Raw genomic sequence first — 12,318 nt, forward strand, 5'->3', positions numbered from 1 at the left:
GTGGAGAGGGGACCCCATGCCCCCCAGGCCACTCTCCTGGCGCTGGTGCCCCTGCTGGAGAGGCACCGAGGTGCACAGTCCCCTCAGGCCCAGCAGAGCCCCTCCTTTCTCCCTGGGGGTGGGAGGGGCTCCCAGTGGACAGAGGAGCTTCAGTTTCAAATCCAGAGAGTGAGAAGGGGCTGTGGGGTCCCCCCTGCCCCAGGCAGTGATGTGCACTTCCTGCTGGAGTAGGATTTGGGGGGCATGGCTGGTGCCCGGCTGGGGTGGGTCCTGCACCTGCAGGTTGGGGCCAGGACCCAGGAGGGCCTGTGGAGCCCAAGGTGGCCCTATGTTGTGGGTGAGGGGGCTCCATACCCTGCAGCGACAAGCTGGTCCCCAGTCTGATTCTACAATGGGGTGTTGGCCTTCCAGACCTTGCAGTGCCTGGACCCCTCCCCCGAGGCCATGGTGGAAAGCCCTCCTCTGTCACTGTGACCCAGTCCTTCGGTCCTTCGGGGAGGGCTGGATTCCGAGTTAGAGAGTGGAAGCTCCAGGGGAGGGGGGGGGGGGTAATGGGGGGGCGGCGGATCAGGAGCAGAGTCCCCCATGTGCCCTGAAGTCTGGGTTCCTGGGAGCCAGGAGCTCTCCAGGAAAGCCATTTCCTGGGAAAAGAAGGCCTGAGACTCTGCTGGAAGGCACCACCATTTAGATGGCCCCCTTGGGGATCTGCTCCGCCCAGGGAGGGAGGAGAGGGTGACACAGCACAGCCTGGCCCTGTGCCCTCATCCTCGGGTTCCAGGCACACGTTCTGCCTAAGTGACTGCCTGTCCACGGGGCCCTGTGGGTGGGCGGCTGCCAGGTGGTCCACACACATCCAGGTCCCCTGTGTCCCCCAGGAGGGTGTGGGCTGCCTGCCTTCCCATTGGGTTCTGGGGACTGTGAGTCTTTGTAGGGCTTTCCTCCCTGGGTGAGGGTTTAGTCAGACCTTTAGTGTTTCTAGGAGTAAAATTGAGGGTCTGAGTGACTCAGAGGCCAGTGCTCCCAGGGGAGGGAGAAGGACCTAGGACTTGGAGTTGGAGGGAAGGCTGGAGTGAGACACGCCTGGGCCAGGGGCTGTGCCTGCAGGCATGGCCACGGGTGGACCAGCAGGAGCGCTCTCTCTCTCTCTCTCTCTCTCTCTCTCTCTCTCTCTCGGATGGGCTTAGGGCCGCTGCTCCCCCCCCTCCCCCATTTGCCTGGAATCACAGCCTAAGCACCTCCCATCCTGGGCTCAGCAGGAATCAAGGTGGGCGGACCCAGATGCCTGGGCTGGAGATGGACAGGAGGGCATGTTGCCTGTGGTTCTGAAATCTTTTCTAACTGAGCCTGGGCCTTCAGAGGTCGGTGACACTGAAGCAGCAGGGCTTTGTCCCCAATAGAGACCCCTGCAGGCCAGGTCAGTGCCCATGGGGACCCTAGGGAGGGCCCACACAGGGGTCCTCAAACTACGGCCCACAGGCCACATGCAAATACAAATATTATATTTGTTCCCATTTTGTTTTTTTACTTCAAAATAAGATATGTGCAGTGTGCATAGGAATTTGTTCACAGTTTTTTTAAAAAAACTATAGTCCGGCCCTCCAACGGTCTGAGGGACAGTGAACTGGCCCCCTGCTTAAAAAGTTTGAGGACGCCTGGCCCACACTCATTGGCTTCTTCTTGTCTGAAGTGACAAGAGACACCTTCAGGGCTTGGAATGGAGACTCCATGAGGGCCATGCCCTTCCAGGTGGACATCACACCTCAGTCACCACCAGGCTCCCCCCTGTGTGGTGTCCTGGGTTCACAGTGACAGCCCCCGCTGGGGAGTGTGAGCTTAAAACAACACAAATGCATCCTCTTACCGGCTGGAGGCCAGCAGCCCACAGTCAAGTTGTTCTGGGGCCACAGCTACACCCAGGATCCTGCCTCCTGCAGCTGCTGGTGGTGCTGGGACCCTTGGTTGGGGAGGAACCCCTGGACCTCCAGCCCGTCCTCCCCACGCCTCTGTGCGCTCCGCATCCTCACCTCTTCCCACAAGGAACCATCATTGGATTAAGGGCCTCCCCCCCTCCACTCTGACCCCATAGAACTAGTTGCTTCTGCACTTATTTCTAAAGCAGGGCAGGTTCTGAGGGACCGCACTGGTCCACACTGACTCCCTCACTGGTGAGGTTACAGACCACCAGGCTGTGTGCTCCTGAGAGGGGGAGCGCACCCCTGAGGAGGCAGGGGCCTGGCCACAGGAAATCTTTAGGATTCCCACGGCCCAGCACCCCGGGGCCCCCCATCAAAACAACAGGCCAGTGAGGGCCTCTGCCCCTCTCAGGGAAGCAGCGTGCTCCCCACCTCACAGCGCCCTCCAGCCCGTGACGCTGGCCCCACAACAGGCTGCCGGCTCTGAGTGGTCGCAGCGCTGGACAGAGCTCTGCTGCAGGTCCAGCTGCAATGGCCTCACAGGACGCAGCAGACAGGATGGTGGTAAAAGTATTGGTGATGGGCAAGCCCCAGGGGGGGCAGGACAACGCAGGCCCTGCAGCCTGCACTGAGGAACATTCCTGAGATGTGAGTGACAGCTGCTGTCTGGGTTCATTGAGCTCCTTGTATATGGAGGCCAGGGAGCAAGACGTGCCACCATCTTGGTAGGACATTGACACTGAGCACCAGGCAGAGCCAGGCTACTGTGTCACAATGGGGGGCAGGGAAGGTGAGGGCCCTTGCATGTCCCTTGCTACCCCCTCGTCAATGTGATGGCAGGTGGACATGTGCAGCCACCTGGCCTGAGAAGTCCCTGTGACCAGAGCTCAGCCCCTCAGGGATGGGGGTCTGGATTGTGCTACCAGGTAAGTCCCAGAGTCCCAGTTAGTAGCAAAGGGTGGGATCCAGGTGGACAGTGGAGGGGCCCTGTCGGCCTCAGTTGTACCCTGAGCTCCTGCTTCCCAGTTTCCTGGGCAGGGACTCCTCTGTGGTCCTGCGGCCGCCTCCTCAGCACACGAGACAGAAGGTGGGGGACGCTGCCGGACACAGTTGCGGGCCAGGTCCCCCTTTAGGACAGGACCTGATGGGAAGCCTGGCAGTTCCTCTGGCTGCCGCGCCCCCGCAGGTCCCTCTTGGCTGGCACAGGGAGAAGCAGGAGCTGGCACTGTGTCCCAGTGGGGCCGTGGCCTGGGTCTCCCTGTGGGCTGGTCAAGGTGTCATCAGCCTGCATTGTGCTCAAGGCTCACCCTCTGCCCATCTCTGCTCTGTCCACCTGCCTCCCAGGTGCCTCTCCCTGACTTGTACCCACATGAAAGCCCATCTTGGTGCAGCTTCCAGGGAGCACCCTGCAGAGGGCCGTGTGCAGGGCCTCAGCTGGTGGCAGTGAGGGTGGCCACAGGCCACGTGCCAGGCAGATGGCATGCTCCAGTCAGATGGTGGCGAGCTCCATGCTGCCTCACGGGGTCCAGTGGAATCAGGGGCTGCCCTGTGGCTCAAGGGCCCAGCAGCAGCTCTGGGGCTCTGCCTCCCTGGGCCCGCCTGCCTGAGCCCAAAGCTCTGGGGCTTCTTCCAGCACCTGCACCCTCTCAGCAGCTCTCCTTGCTCAGGCCGCCGGCCTGGCTGTGCTTTGTGGCTGAGATCCGTGCAGCCAGAAATGGCTGCTGCCCAGTGACAGCAGTGGCAGATCCAGGGGAGGCAGTGCCAGGGCCCAGCAGCTCCTCCCTGCCTGCTGACTGTACACCTGACCTGCTGTGGGCCTGAGAGGGGAGCAGCTCTCTTTGCCCTTGGCCCAGCCAGGGATCCCTGCCTGCCCTTCCTGTGCCAGGGGATGAAGGGTGCAGAGAGGGTTACAAGGAGGGTCCTTCCAAGTGAGGATGCCGCTGCTCAGACCCCGGCTTCTCCATCCCCACACGGGGACCCTGGCCCCTGGTGGTCTCACCCAGGCCCCTGCCCTCCCCGCAGATGCTGTGGCTGCTGATCCTGAGCCTCCCAGGCCTGGGGTGCTCCGTGCCCTCGTTCCCAGGTGAGTCCTGACTCCCTGTCCCCATCTTCTGCTCAGGCTGCCCAGGCCCCTCAGCATCAACTCAGGTGGGCCTCCTTCGTTCGTCCTGGGAGAGACTGAGTGCGAGGGGCCCTGCTGGGTCCCTGATGGAGCCCCCTGTGTTCCCAGGGCCCGGCTCAGGGAGGCAACAGGGTGGCCCCGTGGGGGCGCACAATGCCCCCGCTGGGAGATGGCCTTAGCAGGTCAGCGTCCGAAGGTACAATAAGGAGCTGGAGCTGTGGCAGCACCTCTGTGGGGGCTCCCTCATCCACCGCCAGTGGGTGCTGACCGCAGCCCACTGCACCCAGCGGTGAGCCACACAGCCTGAGGCCCCCTGGCAGGGGTGGGGGTGGGAAACTCTCAGAGGGCTGATGGGAGGGGGGCTGTGGGCAGGGCCCTGGCTCTCGGGGGAGACACAGTTAGTGCAGCCCCAGCCCTGCTGCTGTGCCCAGACTGGCCCTGCCCCGGAGGCTCCTCTGAGAGGCTCCTGGTCCCTCTCCGCAGGGAGGACTGGGAGGCCTACGGCCTCAGGGTTCAAGTTGGGCGGCTGAGACTCTATGACCATGACACACTGACAACTGTGACTAAGATCGTTCGCCACCCCAAGTTCAACCAGAGCCTGTCTGCAGAGGGGGGCGCGGACGTGGCCCTGCTGACACTGGAGGCCCCTGTGACGCTCTCTGAGCGCATCGGCCTGGTCCCCCTCCCACCTGCCTCGCTGAGGGTCCCTGAGAGGAAGATGTGCTGGGTGACTGGCTGGGGTTACAGCAGCCTCGGAGGTAAGGCTCAGGGACCCCGCTGGGGGTGTGGACACAGGGCAGCCCGCTGGGCGTGTGGACACTGGGCAGCCCGCTGGGGGTGTGGCTGTGGCTTTGCTGACAACACTTGATTCTCGGCAATTTGGGGGAATCCTCCACCTTTTTCTTGTGGCAACATGTGCATAACATTATACATGACATTGGTCAGTGCGCGGTTCAGTGGCGTTCAGCACATTCACCATGTTGTGCGGCCTCAGCACCACCATCTCCAGAACTTCTCCTCCTCACACACGAAGCCTGGTCTCCATGACACGGTCACTGCCCCTCCCCAGGCTCTGCCAACCACGGAGCTCCTTTCCACTCCTATGCATTTACCTGTTCTGGACGTTTCATGTAAATGTGAATCATGCAACGTGTGGCTTCCGCGTGTTTGCCTTCTTTCACGTAGCATGACGTTGCCAAGGCCCAGCTGTGCTGTAACCCGTGTCAGAACTGCATTGCTTTTTGTGGCCGAGTCACCTCCCACTGGGTGGAGGGAGCATTTTGTCGTCCTTCCTGAGCGACAGACCGTCTCCACCTTTTGGCTGTTGTGAATCACGCTTCTGTGACCTGTGTGTACAAGCACCGCCAGGGAACCTGTTCTCAAGTCGTTGAAACATTTTTCAATGACAGTTTCTATTCAATATTATTTTGAATTAGTTTGAGGGGTACAGCATGGTGGTTAGACAATCATATACTTTACAAAGTGTCGTTCCCCCCGATGTTTCCATACCTACCGGGCATCATCCACAGCTACGACAATATTATTGATTATAATCCCTAATCTGTACTTCACATTCCCTGTGACTGTTTGGTAGCTACCAATTTGTTTCTTTTGATCCTTCCTTTTCCCCCTCGGGCAACCACCAGTCTGTTCCCTGATCTATGAGCCTGTTTCTCTTTTGTTTGTTTGTTTGTTTGTTTGTTTTATTCTTTAGTTTCCACATATGGGTGAAATTATATGGTATTTGTCTTTCTGTGACTGGCTTATTTCACTTAGCATAATGGTAAGGTTTCTTTTTTTATGGCTGAGTAATATTTCATTGTACATACAGGATGGGGCAAAAGTAAGTTTATAGTTGTTCATACGGAAAATAATACAATAATTAATAAATAATAATACAAGAAGAAACTCTGTAATTTGCCTACTCATAACCGTAAACCTACTTTTGCTCCACCTTCTTTGCACCACCATGTTTTTATCACTTGTCTATTGATGGGCACTTGGGCTGCTTCCATATCTTGGCTATTGTACATAAGCTGCAATGAACATAGGGGTGCATATGTTCTTCCCAATTATGTTTTGGGTTTCTTCAGATGTACATCCAGAAGTGGAATTGTTGGGTCATAAGGCAGTTCCATTTTTAATTTTTTGAGGAACCTCCACACTGTCTCCCACATGGCTGCACCAGTCTATGTTCCCTCCAACTGCATGTGAGGGCTCCCCCTTGTCCACATCTTCACCAAAACTTGTTGCTTGTTGATGTATTGATGACAGCCATTCTGAGAGGTGGGAGGTGATATCTCAGTGTGGTTTTAATTTGCATTTCTTTAATGATTAGTGACATTGGGCATCTTTTCATATGTCTGTTGGCTTTCTGTATGTCCTTCTTTTGCTATTTATATCTTATTTTCTACAATTTAATTTATTGTGGTGACATTGGTTAACAAGATTATAGAGGTTTTCAGTGTGCAGTTCTATGGCACATCATCTGTATCTTGCATTGTGTACCCATCACCCAAAGTCACATCTTCTGTCACCATTATTGACCCCTTTACCCTTTCCTCCCACCCCACCCCCTGTCCTCTGGTGACCACCATACTGTTATCTGTATCTATGAGTTTTGGTTTCTTTCTTTTTCTTGTTTGTTCATTTGCTGCTTTCAGTTTTATATTCCATATGTGAGTGAAATCGTATGGTTTTTAACTTTTTCTGTCTGACTTATTTAATTTGCATGATATTCTCAAGATCCATCCATGTTGTCCTAAATGGCTGTATGTCATGTTTTCTTGTGGCTGAGGAGTATTCCATTGTAAACATGCATCACACCTTTCTCCAATCATCTAGCAAAGAACACTTCGGCTGTTTCTACCTTGGCCACTGTAAACAATGCTGCAGTGAACGTATTGGTGTATATTTATATATTTAAATATATTTTTATTGATTTCAGAGAGGAAGGGAGAGAGATAAAGAGATAGAAATATGAATGATGACAGAGAATCATTGATAAGCTGCCTCTTGCATGACCCCTTCTGGGGATCAAGTCTGCAACTCAGGCATGTGCCCTTGACCTGAATTGAACTTGGAACCCTTCATTCCCCAGGCTGACACTCTAGCCGCTGAGCCAGACCAGCTGGGACAAAAGATAGCCTTGCTGGGTCAAGTAGTCTTGGTTGTAGGTTCTTGCTCTTTAGCACTTTAATATTTAGTGTCAATCTCTTCTGCCTGAAATGTTTCTGTTGAGAAATTGGTCTTATGGGACCTCATTTGTTAGTAACTGTCTTTCTCTTACCTGATTTTAAGATTGTCTCTTGGTTTTTAACCTTTGCCATTTTAATTATTATGTGCCTTGGTGTGGGCTCTTTGGGTTCATCTTGTTTGGGACTCTCTGTTCTTCCCGGGCTTGTATGTTTTTTTCTTCACCAGGTTGGGGAAGTTTGAAGTCATTATTTCTTCAAATAGGTTCTCAACCCCTTGCTCTCTCTCTCCTTCTGGTACCCCTATGGTGCAAACGTTATGCTTCATGTTGTCCCAGAGCATCCGTCACCAAGCTTTTGGACCTCACAGACCACCAGTTGGTGACCGCTGTCCCAGAGGTCCCTTAAACTATCCTAATTTAAAAAATCTTTTTTTCTTTTCGCTACTCTGATTAGGTAATTTCTGCTACTTTGTCATTTAAATTGCTAATTGCACTTTGAGCTTTATCTAACCTGCTATTGATTCCTTCTAGTGTATTCATTTCAGATCTCATGTTTTTCATTTCTGACTGTTTTCTCTTATGGTTTCTAGTCCTTTCGTTATGCTTACTGTCTCTCTATTGCAGTCCTCACTGAGCTCATCCACCTTCCGCTACGTTCCTTGAGCATCCCTAGGACCATTGTTTTGAACTCTGTATCTGGTACATTGCTTGTTTCCATTGCATTTAGTTCTTTTTCTGGGGATTTCTCCTGTTCTTTCATTTGGGGCATGCTTCTTTGTCTCCCCATTTTGGCCGCCTCTCTGTATTTGTTTCTCTGTGTTAGGTAGATCTGCTTTGTCCCCAGTCTTGGTCGGGTGGCTTTTTGAGTACATGTCCTGTGGAGCTCAGTGGAGCAGTCTCCCTGATTCCCTAAGCTGGGTGCCCCAGGAATGTCCCTGGTGTGGGTTCTGTGAACCCTGCTGTTGTAGTTGAGTCTTGATTATTGTTGGCCTGTTATAGGTAGGGTTGACCCTCAAGCTGACTGACTATTGACCCTGATCACATTGTATGAGCTGCTGTGAGTAGGTTGACCCCATGAAGCAGAATTTGCCCCAGGACGGTCTGGTGCCTGTGGAGATCTGCCTTTGACTGTGCCGCTTGTGGAGCTAATTGGTTGTTCTCTGCTGTGGGCTGGTTCTGGGGCCTCCAGGCAGGAACTGTGGTGCAGGTCAATGTCAGACACTGCCTGTTGCCAATCCTGGGCTGCCTGTTAGATGCTACAAAGTGCTCCATAGTTGGTGGCTCCCTCTGCTAGTGCTGGGTGCACGTGGGAGGGGCCAAGCTGCATACTGAGGCTGATTCCCAGCAACACCAAACCTACGTCAGGACACAAAAGGCCCAAAGCACCCCAAAATCTGCCTCTGCCTGCCAGTTGCCATTAGGCTCAGCCACTGATAGAGCCTCCAGCTAAGCTAGGTGCCCCAGGAATGTCCCTTGTGTGGTGAGGTGAGCCCTGCTGTGGTAGTTGAGTTGCATGAGGTAGTTTCTCAATGAGTCACTGGGTTGGGGCGAGTGGTGCTCATCAGGTTCATACAGATTCAAACTCAGCTCCAGTGCTGTGTGTGACACCACTCAACAAAAGTCTCAGGGCACACCAAGGCCAGCCACCACCACCCAGCACCCACCACCCGCCAATGGTCTTCAAATCTATGCAGTGGTGTAGGGTCTCTGGGTGTCATCAGTGTGAGGCAAGTAGAGTTCCTCAGGATCGCACAGATTAGGATTGGCAGTGATGAGGGAGGGCTCTGCACAGTGGAGCTAGTCGGGTGCCTGGGGAAATGGCCCTCGCCTCAGAGTCACACAAATCAGTCTCTCCCTGTGTGTCTCCAACAGCCCTGGAGTCTGCGCAGACCTCCTCCAGAGCTTCTGAGAAAGACTGTGTGGGCCCAGGCTGGTTGCAACTGGCAGACTCCCCTGCAGGGCATGAGCTTGGTCGGGTGAGCCAAGTGGCAGCCTGGAGTGGGCAGGGGCGGGGGACGTTCATTCCCCCAGGCTCATGCCCTATGGAGGGGATGTTCAACTCAGAAAAGATGCCATCTGTGGGCATATGGGAGAGGACTCAGCCCTGGATAATGGAGGCTGCCCCTCCAGCCCTCTCCCCAAAGCCATACAACCAATCTCTCCCTGTATGACTCCTGTCCACACTGGGCTGCTGTCGGTCCACTGGAGCCCAGTCAGGTTGAGTACCTGCCAATGAGATGTTTGTGCACTGGCCCTTTAAAAGGGCTTCCGGGTGCCTGGCAGTCCCCTGTCTCACTCTGGCAAGTGCAGTCCCCACTGAGTGCACAGCCAGATGTTGTGTAGCTCCTCTTCCAGGCACTGGTGTTCCAGGCTGGGAGCTCAGGATGGGGTGGAGACCCCTCCCTTCTCAGAGGGGACCTTTGCAGCTGAGGTGTCCCTCCTAACTCTCAATGCAGCCCTTTCTGTGTCTCCACCTCCCTGTCCATCTCCATGTGGCTTCTTCCATGTGTCCTTAATGAGGAGACCTCTTTTCAGCCAGTCTTCAGTTGGTTATTCAGGTTGAGTGTCTATAATTTAGTTGTGATTCCGATTTGGTCCTGGGAGGAGGTGAGTGTCACTTCCACCTACTCTGTCTCCATCTTGGATCCCTGTTTTCAGTTTTTTGGGGTACAGACTAGGAGTGGAAGTTCTGGGCCATGTGCTAATTCTACATTTGGTTATTAGAGGGGGGATTTCCTGTTGAGCCTAAATGTTTGCAAAGCTGGAGTTTCATGATCAGATTCATGGACACTGAGGACACAGGTGTTTGCTCTGCCAGGCGGACCGGCCCTCCTGAGGCTCTGCCTGTGTCCTCCCTTCGCCCCGTGGGGGTGTGTGGACCTTGATTGTCCTCCTGAGGATGAGCCAGTCTGGGAGGGAGAGGCAGGGCTTGTGTTCTCACAGTGCCCAGGTCCCTCAATCAGAATGAAACCCAACCCATCAGCGCAGAAGTGTATCCTGACTGTAGTGATGCATTTTTCTGGGGTGAACCCTCATCCCTTCCTTTTCAAGAACAATCCTGGGATAACTCTCTCCTCAGGCCTGTGGGGCCCAGACTGTGGCTGATGAAGTGCTGCGTCCTAGAACTGAATGGGTGCAGTGGATGCTGGGAGCTCAGTCCCAGGGCCAGGTGTAGCTGCTCTAGACCCAAGAGTCAGGGACCAGAAGGAGTGCCTTGTTGTTGGGAAGGAGCAGAAGCCTGGACCAGCCCTGGTTCTCAGCCAGTCCCACCCCACAGCTCCGCGGCTATGGCCCTACCAGCTGCAGGAGGTGATGGTTCCCATTGTGGGGAACGAGGTCTGTAACCAGCGCTACCAGAACTCTTCCACCAACACTGGCCAGATCATCAAGGATGACATGCTGTGCGCTGGGAGTGAGGGCCAGGACTCCTGCCAGGTGAGCCCCACCTGCCCCGTCCTCTGTCCTCTGTCCCCTCCTGGCCCAGGGAATCGGGACTCAGAAGCTCCATGCAGTGGCCCGTGTGGAGATGTTCACTGAGTCCTGCCTCTCCCCACAGGGTGACTCCGGGGGCCCCCTGGTGTGCAGCTGGGAAGGCACCTGGGTCCAGGTAGGGATCGTGAGCTGGGGATACAGCTGTGGTCATCGTGACTTCCCTGGGGTGTATGCCCGGGTGATGAGCTACATTTCTTAGATCCAGAAGTATGTCCCTCCGCCCCCTGGATCCTAGATGAGGCCAGGCAGGGTTCCCATGATGGGGAGACCCTCAATCTTCCTTGTTGACACCCCTGTTTCTTTCCCAATTCCAGCTGCATCCTCCCACCTCATCCTTCATCTCACCTTCCACAGTGTCAAGAGCCTCCTGCCCTCGGGGTCCCCTCCTGTCCTGACTTTGGGGTGGCAGACACAGGAGATGCTCCGCAGGCTGGTGTCTCACAGTAGGGGGTCCAGGACAAGGGGTCTGGGCCCATGGCCTCCTGCTCACCCTCTGATTCCTATTAAACTTGGACAAGCCACTCCAAGCCGTGGCTGAGATGGTGGCATGGACTCATCATGATGGTGACTGAGGGCGCAGTGGGGGCCTCCCTGAGAGTCCCCGGGTCCCAGGTCTCCGTGTTCAGGTGTGAGGAGGTTTCCAGGGCTCAGTTCCCTGTGATGGCATTTCTGGGAGCTCATGCGGGTTATGCTTGTCCCGGTGTCCCTCCCTCCACCCCTCCACTTCCTCTTCCTTTCTTCCTCCCCGACCTCCTTCCCCTGCTTCTTATTTTCCTTTTCTGCTCTTCTATGTTCTTCTCTCTCTCTTACTTCATACGTGTTACTTCCCTCCTCTCCTCCTTCCCTCCTTTAATTATCCTTGATCACAGGTGCCCAGCATGGACAAGGTCTCGGGAGCAAGGAGTCACTGAGTGGGTTCCTGGGATCCTGAAACCCAGAGGAGGTGAGGACAGACATAACCACAGCACCGCCTTGTTTGGAAAACAAGAGGCCACATTACTTTAAGCTTTCTCACACTTACCTCAAAAATGGGCACAAGCCCTCCTACATCTGGAAATTAAAAAAATATATTTCTAAAGAAATGTCAGAATGATTATTAAAAAGTATATATAACTCACAATGGTGAAAATCCCAGCTACTAACATTCACAGGGACATGGTGACTTGTACCTGGAGGGAAGTGACCAGTCCTTTCTAGATTTAGTACAAATAGGATAGAGAATGTCATGTTTAAGTCAAGAAGTGAGAAAAATTATGTCAGAGGAAACCGAAAGAGAGCATAAGGAATAGAATAAAAGACAGGCTAACCAACGGAAGAAAGTCAGGGGTAATTTAAAACAAATAAAAGAAGCACCTGGACTAGGTAATAAAGAAATTACAGGGTTGCAAAGCCAAAAGTGAGTTCCTTAAATCCAATGAAATAGGCAAACCTGTGGCAAGATCCATCAGGCAGGAAACATGGTGCACAAATAATATTAGTAATAAAGAGGTGACCAGACACATGGGCAGGGCAGAGATTTTTAAAATTCGGAAGAGGTTAGTATGAACAACCACATTAAACAAACTTGCCATCAGGTGAAATGGACCATTTTTAGG

At 54.1% G+C, this 12,318-nt stretch overlaps 1 pseudogene; it reads left to right on the top strand.

Moving 5' to 3' along the window:
- The first annotated feature begins 2,746 nt into the window (after window positions 1-2,746).
- LOC102438301 lies at window positions 2,747-10,958 on the top strand (annotated as a pseudogene).
- The last annotated feature ends 1,360 nt before the right edge of the window (window positions 10,959-12,318 follow it).

This window comes from Myotis lucifugus, unplaced genomic scaffold (genome assembly GCF_000147115.1).
Source record: "Myotis lucifugus unplaced genomic scaffold, Myoluc2.0 scaffold_1615, whole genome shotgun sequence".
Taxonomy (NCBI): domain Eukaryota; kingdom Metazoa; phylum Chordata; class Mammalia; order Chiroptera; family Vespertilionidae; genus Myotis; species Myotis lucifugus.